A 12,781-nucleotide genomic window follows, 5' to 3' on the forward strand; every position below is an offset into this window, starting at 1 on the left:
GCCCTGTTAGGGTCCCCTTTAGCCTCAGAAGAAACTCCTGACCTCTTGACCTTGGCCTTGCCCCAGAGTCCAGCTGTCTTTCTCCACCTCTTGACTCCATTTGAGGCCCCTCGAAAGCACCCGGCACGTGCCAGGCTCTGTGCCGAGAGAAGCCCCTGGAACAGACCTGGAGTCTGGGACCCTGTTTTGCAATGAGGAACCCCAGGCTGGGGAGGTTGGGGAACCTACTGCCGGTCATGCAGCTGCTAAGGGGTGCAGCCGGGGCTCAGCTTGCATCTCACCAGGGCGTCGTCCCACCTTCCCTTTTCCCAGCCAGAACTGACTTGCACTCACTGTCTCCACAGGGAGCGTGACGGAGGTTTGGGTCCCACTGGGGTGGACGGGGCTCCCTTCCTGACATCAGAGGCGCCAGATGCCGGGAACGTCTGGACAGCCTCTGCCTTGCTAAAGGCTCACTCTGTCTTAAGTGACTACAAGAGATGCCATTTCCCGCCACGGAATCTGGCTCCATCCAACTGTCCCTGCAAACAGCCCAGCAGCTCAGCCCAGCCCCTCCACACGCAGAATGAAATCACCAGGGAAGGCAGTGAGCAGGGATTTCTTTCTTTTTTTTCCTGTCCTGGGGTTAAACATCCCAGCTTGAGGCAAAACAAATTCCTTGCTGAAGCTCATCACCTCCAGCTGGGCCTTGGGAAGACCCATTTCATCCCATCAGTTAGCACTGAGTCATGCTGACGAGGTGCCTGGGCTGAGCCGCCCCGTGCTTGCTGAAGGCTGGTCTCAGGGGACGCAGCCTGGCAGACTGGGGCAGGCTCTGGAGGCTTGGCTGCAGCCGGGGGTGGACTGGGGGAAGCCGTCCCTCCCTGTGCCACCAGAGGATGAAGTGGGGGCGTCCTCAGTCCTTCGGGGTCTATGTCAGAGGTGAGAAGAAATTCTCCCCGGGCCTCTGCCTGGGGCCCACAGTGAGCAGGCGAGGTGAGAATCAGACTGGGAGAGGCCACCGTGGGCCTGAGAACCCTGGGGCTGGGAAGACCACTGCCCTGATCCCACAAAGGAGAAGGCGTCCAGCCCTCCCTCAGAGAAGTGGGCGCCCAGGGATCCACCCATCCAGGTTCACGGGTGATCCTGCCAACCTGGGCATCATCCAACCCAATGCACCCAGCAGGCCCATTGCCCCCAGCGCCTCATCCAGCCCCTCCTGCTGCAGTCTCCGCCCACATCACCAAGTCAGCTGTCAGTCGGGGACTGCTCAGCTCTAGGGATTCCTTGGTTCCAGGACCTGGGGAAAGGAAAGAAGAGGAGGAGAAGGGAAAGAGGGAGAGAGGTAAGGATGAGAAAGAAGAGGGGAGAAAGAGAAAGAGAGGGAGTGAAAAAGAGGAAGACGGGGGAGGGAGAGAGAGAGAGGGAACACGTCTTCGGCGTGGGCGACATGACCACTCACTAGGGTGTTCTAATTTGAAGAGACTGGAGAGACTCCGCCTTCAATAGGTCCCTGCCACAGAGATTCAGCCTCCCTGAAATTGCCAATTCTTTATTCCTTTGGGCAAGGCCACTGAGACCCCGCTTAAAATGTAAGAGTGAGATCTGAGAAGGCCATTTGTTCACTAGCACCCGTTAATGAGGCAGCCCCAGTCACTCGGCTGAGGCTCAGAAGGGCTGGGGTGCACTCAGGGAAGCTGTGGCAGGAGGCAGGCTGGCTTTAGTCGTGGAACCTGTTTTGGTGACACCTATTAACCTAAAGGCTGCTGTATTCCAGGGAATTCATCTGGGAAACACTGGCCTGGTAAGTGGTCAAGACTTCATGAAGCCCAGCTGTCACTGCCTCAGAGCACCCTGTGGAGAAGCAGTGAATGAGAAAGAGTCCAGTGCATCCCTCTCCGCGTTTTGTTGTTCTAGAGATCCCTTCCCATCGGCTGCTGTGGGTTTGCGGGTCTCAGTCCTCCTATCCTCCAAGGCTCAGGCCATGCTCCCAGCTTCGCAAAGATCCCCTGATTTCCTGCCTGCCCTTGCTGGAGATCAACTCTTCAGCCACCGAGCAGATGCCCACAGCTGTGGTGTGTGCCTCCCCTCCCCGGGCCCACGGGATAGACAGGTCCCGTCCACTTCTAGTTACTCCTAAGCTGGCCTTCCCACCTCACACCGCTGCCATCTGTATCACTGGGTCCCTGTTGAATGAGCTCATACTGTGTGCCAGGGGTCCTGCCAGGCACTTCAAGGCACCTGCTCGTTTAATTCTCACGACAGCTTTCTGAAGGGGATGTGCTGTCACCCCATTTTACAGATGAGGAAACAGCTCCCACTGTTGTTCTGTCAAGACTCCAGCTTCGGGATCTTCCCTTAGGAATGGCTCCCTGCGCCATGGGCCCACTCCCATCTGAGCTGTGACCCTGCCCAGCACCAGCCCTGTTGCCCCTGGCTGGGGCCAGCCTGGACTTGTCAGGGGATGTCGGGGGCTCCCAGGTGGTTTTGTCCCTGCAGGTGGCCTCTGGCCAGCCCTCTAGCCCTTTCACTTGCAGGCAGAGGTTTTTGCTATTTGTTTCTTGTTCCTCTGGTGAAGGACCCTGCTTTTCCTTGCAAGTTTTCTGTTTCTCCTGCTCGCAGCTCAGCAGAAAAGAGAATAAAATTTCAGAGGAGCATAAAAGCTTGCTGGTTTGGTGGTGTGCTGCAGGCGTCCTGCAGGTGTGTGAACTCACCTCGACAGCTGGAAATGAGCCCCAAGGGCGCAGCGTTTACACCTGGGAATTGGCACACACTCCAAATCAGGGCCATTTCACTGGAGACCTGTCCATGGAACCTTCACCAGAGCACACTGTGGGGACCTGTGGAGGTTCCTCTCCAGTTAGAGGGGAGAGTCCCGCCCAGGAGCCCTTGGCTGCCGGCTTCTGGCTCTCCTGCCTCTGCCCAGAGCTCAGGCTGCCACACCCCTCTTCGGTTAGTATGTAGCTGGTTACAGTCTATACTGCTCTCAATTGGCTTCTTGAGATTACTCAACTCCTGACCAACACCAGAACTTATTTTTTAAATTAATACTTGCAAACTGGAACAAAGCAAGGTCCTCACACGGAGCTGGGTAGTGTGATTTCTCTACACAGTGAACAGGAGGCAGATGCCGGTCAGCATCACCACTTAAAAGATGCGGCCCTGCATTGCTCTGATCTGTCTCTCTCCCCTGGGCCAGCCCTCCAGGGTTCCTGGAAGTGTGAGTGTGTGTGGGAAGAGGGTGGGATTGTGGGAAGAGGGTGGGATCCCAGTGTGTTTGAGGACCTTCGGAACTCCTCACGCTTGAGTTAAGTACTCTGCAAGTCAGACCCAGTGGTGCGGAGCAATGCCGCTGACTCTTCATTGACATAGTTGCATTAAAGATTCAGGATATAAATTTGAACAGGGATTAACCATTCCTAGAACAAACAGCCCTGGCTGGCACTCCTCTCTCCACACACAGCCCACTGCATTATCCAAGTGCAAACAGGTACAGAGCCTGCTATTTTCTCTCCTCTCTCTCTATCTCCCTCCTCCAAGCAACCAGCGGTCCAAGAACAGAACCCAGAGGTGGGGGATCTCCAGCTTGAGTTGCAGGGAAGGCAGCGGCGATGGTTCATTTTATGTGTCTGTTTGGCCCAGCTGAGGAGTGCCCTGCAGGGAAAGTGAGCTTTCCAGGTGTGTCTGTGAGGGTGGCCACTGGGCTGGAGGAAGAAGTTCGGCCTCCAGTAGTGTGGATGGGCATCATCCAATCTGCTGCTGGCCTGGATGGAACAAAAAGGAAATGGAAGGGTGGATTCTCTCTCTGTCCCTGAGCTGGGACATGGATTTGTTCCCTGTCCTTGGACATCGGCACTTTTGATTCTTGGGCCTTTGGACTCCAGGACTTACACCAGCGCCACCGCTGGGTCTTGGGCCCTTGGACCTGGACTAAGTCACACCACCAGCTTTCTTGGTTTTCAGGCTCGCAGATGGCAGATCATAGAACTCTTGGCCTCCATAATTGCATGAGCCAATTTCCATAAGAAGTCTATCTATCTATCTATCTATCTATCTATCTATCTATCTATCTATGTGTCATCTGCCTGCCTGCCTGTCTGCCTATCTATCCCTTTGTCTATCTATCTGCCTATAATCTATCTGTCATCTATCTGTGTGTCTATCTCTCTATCTGCCTATCATCATCTATCTGTCCATCTATCAATTTCTCTATCTAGGTATCTATCATTTGCCTGCCCGTCTGTCTGCCTATCTAGCTGTCTGTCTATCATCTATCTACCTACTTGCCTATCTGCCTTCCTATTATCTATCTATCTGTCTATCTATCTATCTATCTATCTATCTATCTATCTATCTATCTATCTATTCATCCATCCATCTATCCTATTGGTTCTGCTTCTCTGGAAAACCCTGACTAATACAGAGCCCGTGTTGGGGGAACAACAGGGGATCCTGATCCTTCTTCTGGAGTAGGTAGTGGCCGGTTTGTTACATTTCCCTTTTGTTCCTTAAATTTGAGAGAGGCACAACTTGGCCCCATATAACCCTTGACTCAACAACAGCAGATTTTGAAAGTGGAGAACCAGCCAGGGATGAGCCTCAGTTGCCCCCACTGGCCTCTTTCCTCTAGATAGATGAGTCCAAGAGATGATGGACTGGCCTGGGGGATCCTGGGAAATACAGATGAATGAGAGGGACGAAAGAGAGACGATCACGTTGGCTCCATCCTGTGGAAGACCAGGAAGAGTGCTCCTAACCAAGGACATTTGAGTGCACTTTGGGGGAGTCAGGATTCTCCACGAACAGAAGTGTGACACACTCACCCACCTTCAGGGGCCTGGCAGGCACAGGTGGGTGGGCCTGGGCTCACCTGGAGAATGCCTCCATGCAGCAGGGCAGCAACTGCTCAGTCTGGGGACTGCGGCCACGTGGAAGAGGGAGGCTGCAGAGTACCCAATTTCTCTAGAGGAGCCAGACATGCAGATTTTTATGTGAAAGCTTAATTTTTAAATGTTAGAATCCAAATTTTAAAATTAAAAAGCATGATATAGGCCAAACAAAACTGTTTGTGGGCTGGCTTCTCCTTCCTTACCCGGCACTTCGCAACCTTTGCTCTAAACCTTGAGCAACTGGTGGGAGAGAAGGGATGGGGAGCCCTGCTCCAAGCTTTTTGCTTTCAGTTTCTTGAGACATGTTTCTTCTTGGAGCTGCTGCCATCCAGGGTAATTTGATTGTGCTTTTCTCTTGCTGCCTTTGATCCTCTGAGGTTGCCAGGCATAGTTACTATTTTATTTGCAGGCTCTGATGATGGGAGAATGATTCTGAAAGCTGCAGCCTAAAGACAGAAGCTCCCTCTGGGCTGTTGTCAAGTCAATTTCCACGGTCTCCAGGGCTGAAGCGGGAAACACTGCATGGAAGCAGAGATGCTGTGGAGGGAGAGGTCCCCACATGTTCTCAGGGCCTCCTTGGGCTGGAATTATCTGCTCCCATTTGCTGACACTAGGCTGACAAAGCTAGGAATTAGCTGTCTCTAGTGGGTGCTGTCATCTACCCATCCAGCCACTCAGGTATCCACCCACCCACCCATCTATCCATCTTTCTTTCTATCCATCCATCCATCTAATTTCCCATTTGCACATCCATCCATCCATCCGTCCGTCCGTCCGTCCGTCCTTCCTTCCGCCCATCCATCTATCCATCCATCCATTCATCCACCCATCCATCCATCCATCCATCCAACTTCCCATCTACGCATCCATCCATGCACCCATCCATCTAAGTTTGCATCTGCACATCCATCCATCCCTCCATCTGCCCATCTGTACATTCATCCATCCATGCATGCATGCATGCCGCAAATATTTACTGAGTATTGGTCATGTGTTAGGGCTGTGCTGGGTGCTGGGCTAATAATGATGAGTGGACAATAGTCTTTGCCTTCACAGAGATTGCATTCTTGCTCCCATCACTTTAATGCATACGGCCAGCCTGCAGCAAGTGGGAGGAGGCTGAGGAATCCTGTCCACCTTTTGGGATGATGGACCGTGGAGAAGGCTTCACCAGAGCAGGTGGCACATATGCTGGGTTCTTATGTTTTTGGCCAGAGAGAGAAGGAGGGAAAGGCATTTCTGGAGAGAACAACAGCACGAGAGAGAGGGAGGGACCCTCCCCCAGGCCCACTGCAGACTCTAGGTGAGGAAGTAAGTGGGGACACAGAAGGGCGTCCTGCCTGCTCCTCTGGGCGTGACACTGAGAGGGCCAGGTATGTCTTGTCTTTGATACAGAAAATGTCCCTGTAGGTGGCCGACTGCACTGGCAGTAGAAGAAAGCAGACTTCAGCAATGGATGGGCAATGAGAAGATGAGCTCCCTCAGAGCAGGTTATAAAAAAGGCTATACAATGAGTATTGCTGGATGGAGATTCCCCCTTTCAACCTGAGCTGAAGCTTTTCACTCCTTTCAGCCAATGCCCAAGACAATTACTTGCTCGCACAGCGCTTTGAGGTAAATACATCCTACAGATAGGAACACAGATGCTCAGAGAGGTTTAGTGACTGGTCCAAAACCACACAGGTCTGTCCACCCTCAAGCCCATAGTCTTTCTCTGATACTATTGGGCCTCGCTAGGGCGTCATTGTCTAGGACAAACTCAGAGGAGGTCAGGGTTTCAGGCTCAGGATGGCCCTTTGGAATGAACAGCAAGCATTCTCTTTCCCCAAGTGGGGCTATGTGCTCGCTCACTGGGGTAAAATCCTCAGCACATCCTGCCGTTTCTCCTGGGTCTGCCCAGGTCTGTGTGCACAGACACCTGCAGACTTCGGAAATCCACACCTCTCCTTAAATGCACACTTCTCTGGTGGCACCTTCTCTCCCCACAACCTCTCCAGCACCCCCAGCTCCTCCCGGCATGGGTTATTTGAACAGAGTTTGAAAACCATGGGGCTTAGCTAATCTCACAGGCCCCTCCAGCACTCTAGGATCTATTCTTCATTCACTTGTTTGACGATTTCCCCTGCCGTGTGCCAGATGCCGAGCCAGGAGCCGCGAGCGGCAGCCCCCAGGCACTGGGTGCTTATAGTCTCGGGGACTTCTCACACCGTTCGATTACTGCAAGGCTCTTATCTGTTTTTCTTTTTGCTGACGGGCTCCCTTTGCATGTAATTATTTTGCTGGGCTGGTGTTAATGACGTGTCCACTCCACTTAGTCTGCTCATCAGTATCTCGGGGCATGCGTGGGTTCCTGGTTGCTGTGGTTGTTTCGTTCCTCTGAAGGTCTCTCCATCATCAGCAAATCTGTTCTCTGCTAATTATTGATGGTGCCTGAGCCCTGCTCACCTGGGCTTACCGCAGGGCTCCTGGCAAATCCAATTTCCAAGCCCAAGAGACTGGGGATACTTCCATGTAAAAGAGAAGAGGGTGGGGAGAGGGAGGTGGCTGGCCGACTGTTTACAAATTACTGTGTCTGTCTCCACTTTCTTTTCTGTACTGTCCTCAAAGCCATGGAAGACGGCACTCTGTCCTGTCCACGGTCAGCAGAGAGGAGGCAATGAGCCAAAGTTGAAGAATTGCAGAGAGAAGCAGGCACTGAGCCATACCCCAACATTCTCCCTCTGTAGACAATTTTGGAAAAGGTAGCAACCAGGTCTTCTGGTTTGCTGTTTCCTGGAGCCGAGCTGTGGGGTAGGGGGTGGCTGTTGCAATTCTCCATGCGCAAGAATTCCCTGGACTAGAGTTTTATTCCCTGTTCCCCGTTGTCTTAACTTATGACCTTGGCCACGTCTCTAGGCCGCAGTTTACTTGCCTATAAAATGGAAGAATTTGACTAGATCAGGGGTCGGCAAGCTTTTTCTGTAAAGTAAGATAATAAATACTTCAGCCAGGAAATCTCTGTGGCAACCTCACCTCTGCCACTTCACAGCAGATCAGCTAGAGACAATCTGTACATGAATGGGTGTGGCTTTGTTCCAAAAAATCTTTATTTACAAAAGCAAATGATGGGCTGGATTGCTGTGGTTGTTCCTTTGCAGGGGAACTCTTTTACCCAATCGAATCTTGCTTGAGACTCCGCTATATAGAATAGATAAAAACAAAGCTTCTCTGATTGCAGCAGGGGAGATTGACACCTTCTCTTCCCACAACCCGTCCAGCACCCCAGCTCCTGCCCTGCCCCCATCCCCTCCCGGCATGGGTTTTTGGAACAGAGTTTGAAAACCATGGGGCTTAGCTAATCTCACAGGCCCCTCCAGCACTCCAGGATCTGTTCATTCACTTGTTTGTCCGTTTCCCCTGCCTTGTGCCAGATGCTGAGCCAGGAGCCACGAGGGGCAGCCCCCAGGCACTCGGTGTTTACAGTCTCATGAACTTCTTATACCATTCGATTTTTTGAAAACCATTTACATGTTACTTGAAGGGGTTTGTCTTAAATAAACTTGTTAAAATAGTACAAACACCGTATCATCTCGATTTTGACGTTAAAAACTCATATCCAGGACTAGCTACATAATTTTTGGGGGCCAAGAGCAAAATGAAAATAGGTTCCCTTGTTCAAAAGTGGTTAGGAATTTTAGGAGCAGAGCACAGTGATTCGTTCCTGTAGTCCCAGCTCCAGCTACTCAGGAGGCTGAGGCTTGAGTCCAGGAGTTTGAGGAGTCCAGCCTGGGCAACATAGTGAGACCCTATTTCTTAACAAATAAATAAATAAAATGGAAAATTTCAAGATGGTGATAACAGAACATTAAACCCAACTCGGGGCTGCTCTGAGCATCGAGCCCAGCTTTGTCCACGTCCACGTGCATGAAGCTGGCCCTGCATTTTTCTGTAAAGATGTTTCCCAAAGTGTTAAGGGACACACTTCTGGGTGGGATAAACGGGATTTACTTTTTTTTTTTTTTTTTTTTTGAGGTGGAGTCTCGCTCTGTCACTCAGGCTGGAGTGCGGCGGTGCGATCTCGGCTCCCTGCAAACTCCACCTCCCAAGTTCAAGCGATTCTCCTGCCTCAGCCTCCCAAGTAGCTGGGACTACAGGTGTGTGACACCCTGCCTGGCTAATTTTTGTATTTTTAGTAGAGACGGGGTTTCACCATGTTGACCAGGCTGGTCCCAAACTCCTGACCTCAGGTGATCCACCTGCCTCGGCCTCCCAAAGTGCTGGGATTACAGGTAAGAGCCACCGCACCCGGCTGGGATTTACATTTTCTTCATGTTTTCTGTAACTTCTAATTTCTCCACATTACATGGGTTGCTCTCATTGCAGAAGAAAAGGATTATCAATGTTTTCTCCCATACCAACAGAAACCACACTACAGCTGCATCTGAGGCTGCGTGGGGGGCTGGTGTGGGCAGGGCGAGTCACCTTCCCTCGGGGGTTTGCCCACAGGGGACTCGCTTTTTTAGACTCCTGTCCAAGCAGGACAAAAACTCTGTTCTCCTCATTCCTCTTAGTAGAGCAGAAGCCAGGCTGGTGTCCTCATTTCTAAAAATGAAGGGAGAATAAAGAGAACTAGGTAGAGAGACGCATAAGGCCCGGATAGAGGCTGGGCCCTAAAGCAGCGTTCTGTGTCCTTGTACTCCTGGCCCAAAGGCAGCTCCATAATCACCCCCAGGCCCACACAGGGCTCTGTCCTCTTCGGGAGGGCTCCAGGGCCCTGGCCTGTGTAGGGGTCTGCTGACTGCATCCTGGCTCTAGACGCATTTGGAAGGAAGGTTGGGAGGAAGCAGGGTGTCCTCACCCACACGCCCATGGAACAGCTGTCGAGGGAGATGGGGGCTTGTGAGGGACACGTGCCTCACCTCTGCAGGTCTCAGCAAAAAATTACCACGGGTTCCCCAGGAAACGTCTCTGGACACATTACACTATATAAATGTAGATCCAGGAAGCGTGTCCTAATACGCGGATGGGTCATTGAGAGGAATTAGGGATGCTTAGGGATGGAGCCTTAACCTTTTAAGGAAAATGTCATGCTTTTCCATACAGCACCCTGGGGCGTGATAGGAAGAAACAGGATATTTGGGATGTGCAGATTTGTCAGGGTTTTTGACCAGTTTAAATATCCTCTGTGGTCTCCACCTTGATCCCCGCCCCCTGCTTGGGGCTCCCCGGTCCCTACCCCACCCCCAGACAGCACCCCACCTCCCCGCTAGGCTCCCCAGCCCTGACCCAGGGCCGTCTCCTCCATGGGCGCCGCCGGCTTCTTGGTGGATCCTGCACTCTCCATGCAGCCATTTCACAGTGCCCCTACATCACTGCCCACTCTTCTGTGGCATTCTGGAACACGTGTTCCTCCTGTGTGGGGTTTACCTTGAGGTTCTGGCCACAGAGGAGCCCCTCTTCTCCATTAATTGAGGCACTGTGGTGAGTTGTTCCAATACTAGGGACCATTTGGGTGTCTAGGTGTCTCCAGACGTCTGGCCGAGGTAGAGGTACAGTGATGGGATCACAGGAGATGATAATCCACAAAATTTGACACCTGGAAGGGGTTCGAGGGAGTGTCTCATCCCTTTTTTTTTATATGAAGGTAAAATTTACATAACATAAAATGAACCATTTTAAAAGTCAACAATTTGGTGGCATTGAACATAGTCACAGTGTTGTGACAGTCACAGTGTTGTTGAACACAGTCACGGTGCTGTTGAACACAGTCACGGTGTTGTGACAGTCATGGTGCTGTTGAACACAGTCACAGTGTTGTGATAGTCACAGTTTTGTGGAACACAGCCACAGTGTTGTGACAGTCACAGCGTTGTTGAACACAGTCACAGTGTTGTGGAACGCAGTCACGGTGCTGTGGAACGCAGTCATGGTGCTGTTGAATGCAATCATGGTGTTGTGACAGTCACAGTGTTGTGGAACGAAGTCATGGTGTTGTGATGGTCACAGTGCTGTGGAATGCAGTCATGTTGTTGTGACGGTCACAGTGTTGTGGAACACTGTCATGGTGTTGTGATGGTCACAGTGTTGTGGAACACAGTCACAGTGTTGTGACAGTCACAGTGCTGTTGAATGCAGTCATGGTGTTGTGACAGTCNTGCAATCATGGTGTTGTTACAGTCACAGTGTTGTTGAACGAAGTCATGGTGTTGTGATGGTCACAGTGCTGTGGAATGCAGTCATGTTGTTGTGACGGTCACAGTGTTGTGGAACACTGTCATGGTGTTGTGATGGTCACAGTGTTGTGGAACACAGTCACAGTGTTGTGACAGTCACAGTGCTGTTGAATGCAGTCATGGTGTTGTGACAGTCACAGTGTTTATTGAATGCAGTTATGGTGCTATGACAGTCACAGTGTTGTTGAATGCAGTCACAGTGCTGTGACAGTCTCACAGTGTTACTGAACACTCTCATGGTGCTGTGACAGTCAGTGTTGAACACAGTCACAGTGTTGTGACAGTCACAATGTTGTTGAACACCATCACGGTCCTGTGACAGTCACTGTGTAGTTGAACACAGTCACAATGTTGTGACAGTCTCAGTGGTTGAACATAGTCACAGTGTTGTGACAGTCACAGTGTTGTTGAATGCAGTCACAGTATTGTGATAGTCACAGTGTTGTTGAATGCAGTCATGCTGTTGTGACAGTCACAGTGTTATTGAACATCATCACAGTGCTGTGACAGTCACAGTGTTGAACACAGTCACAGTGTTGTGACAGTCGGTGTTATTGAACACAGACACAGTGTTGTGCAACCACACCTCTGTCTAGTTCCAGATCAATTCCATTGCCCCACATGGAAACCGCATACCCATTGGCAGTCACTCCCCATGCCCCATGCCCCATCCCTAGGCCCTGGCAGCCACCAATCTGCTTTCTGTCTATGGATTCACCCATTCTGGACATTTCATATAAATGGAATCATGCAATATGTGGCCTTTTGTGGCTGACCTCTTTCACTTAGAATAACTCAATCCCTTTGTCCTACTCGCTGAGACCTAGCATGGGGAAGTGACCTGTCCGAGCTCACACAGCTTCTTATAGGGGAGAAGCCAGACCTTCTCTTCTCAGGAACAAGAGGCAAGAGAGCCAAGACCAGCAGCCACAAAGTTGAAAGGAAACAATAGATAATTCATTACGTCATCTAGAAGTGGAAAGCAAGCTATAAACTGATAAAACCTACACATAGAATGCATAGTAAACATCTCCGTCAGTGAGCATTTATTGAGTGTCTGCTGAATGCACAGCAAACCTGGCACATGGGAGGGGTTCCTCCTTTCTTGGAGTTTCTGTTTGGTTGGATTTAAGCACAGGCTTGATGTGAGACAGAAGTGGATCCGAATGCCCCATCTCCGGTCACTGGCCATGGGGCTCCAGGCAAGTCCTCCACCTCTCCAAAGCATGCTTGAAGCAGATGCACCCGCAGAGGCTGCTTTTGGAGTGCTTGTGAAGGTCACACATGGCCATGCATGGCAAGGACCGGGTACAGTGAGTTGGCTGTGATGTCAGCCATGGGTGTCATCAGGATCCCTGTATCATCACAGTATTATCGTCTATAAGAACCAAGCTGTGACCAGGCACAGTAGTTCACGCTTGTAATCCCAGCACTTTGGGAGGCTGAGGCGGGCGGAGCACCTGAGGTCAGGAGTTCGAGATCAGCCTGGCCAACATGGCAAAACCCCGTCTCTACTAAAAATACAAAAATCAACTGGGCATGGTGGTGGGCATCTGTAATCCCAGCTACTGGGGAGGCTGAGGCAGGAGAATCACTTGAACCCAGGAGGTGGAAGTTGCAGTGAGCTGAGATCACACCACTGCACTCTAGCCTGGGCAAAAAGAGTGCAACTCCATCTCAAAAAAAAAAAAAAAAAAAAAA

This window comes from Rhinopithecus bieti, unplaced genomic scaffold (genome assembly GCF_001698545.2).
Source record: "Rhinopithecus bieti isolate Rb0 unplaced genomic scaffold, ASM169854v2 scaffold_9899, whole genome shotgun sequence".
NCBI classification, from domain to species: Eukaryota; Metazoa; Chordata; class Mammalia; order Primates; family Cercopithecidae; genus Rhinopithecus; species Rhinopithecus bieti.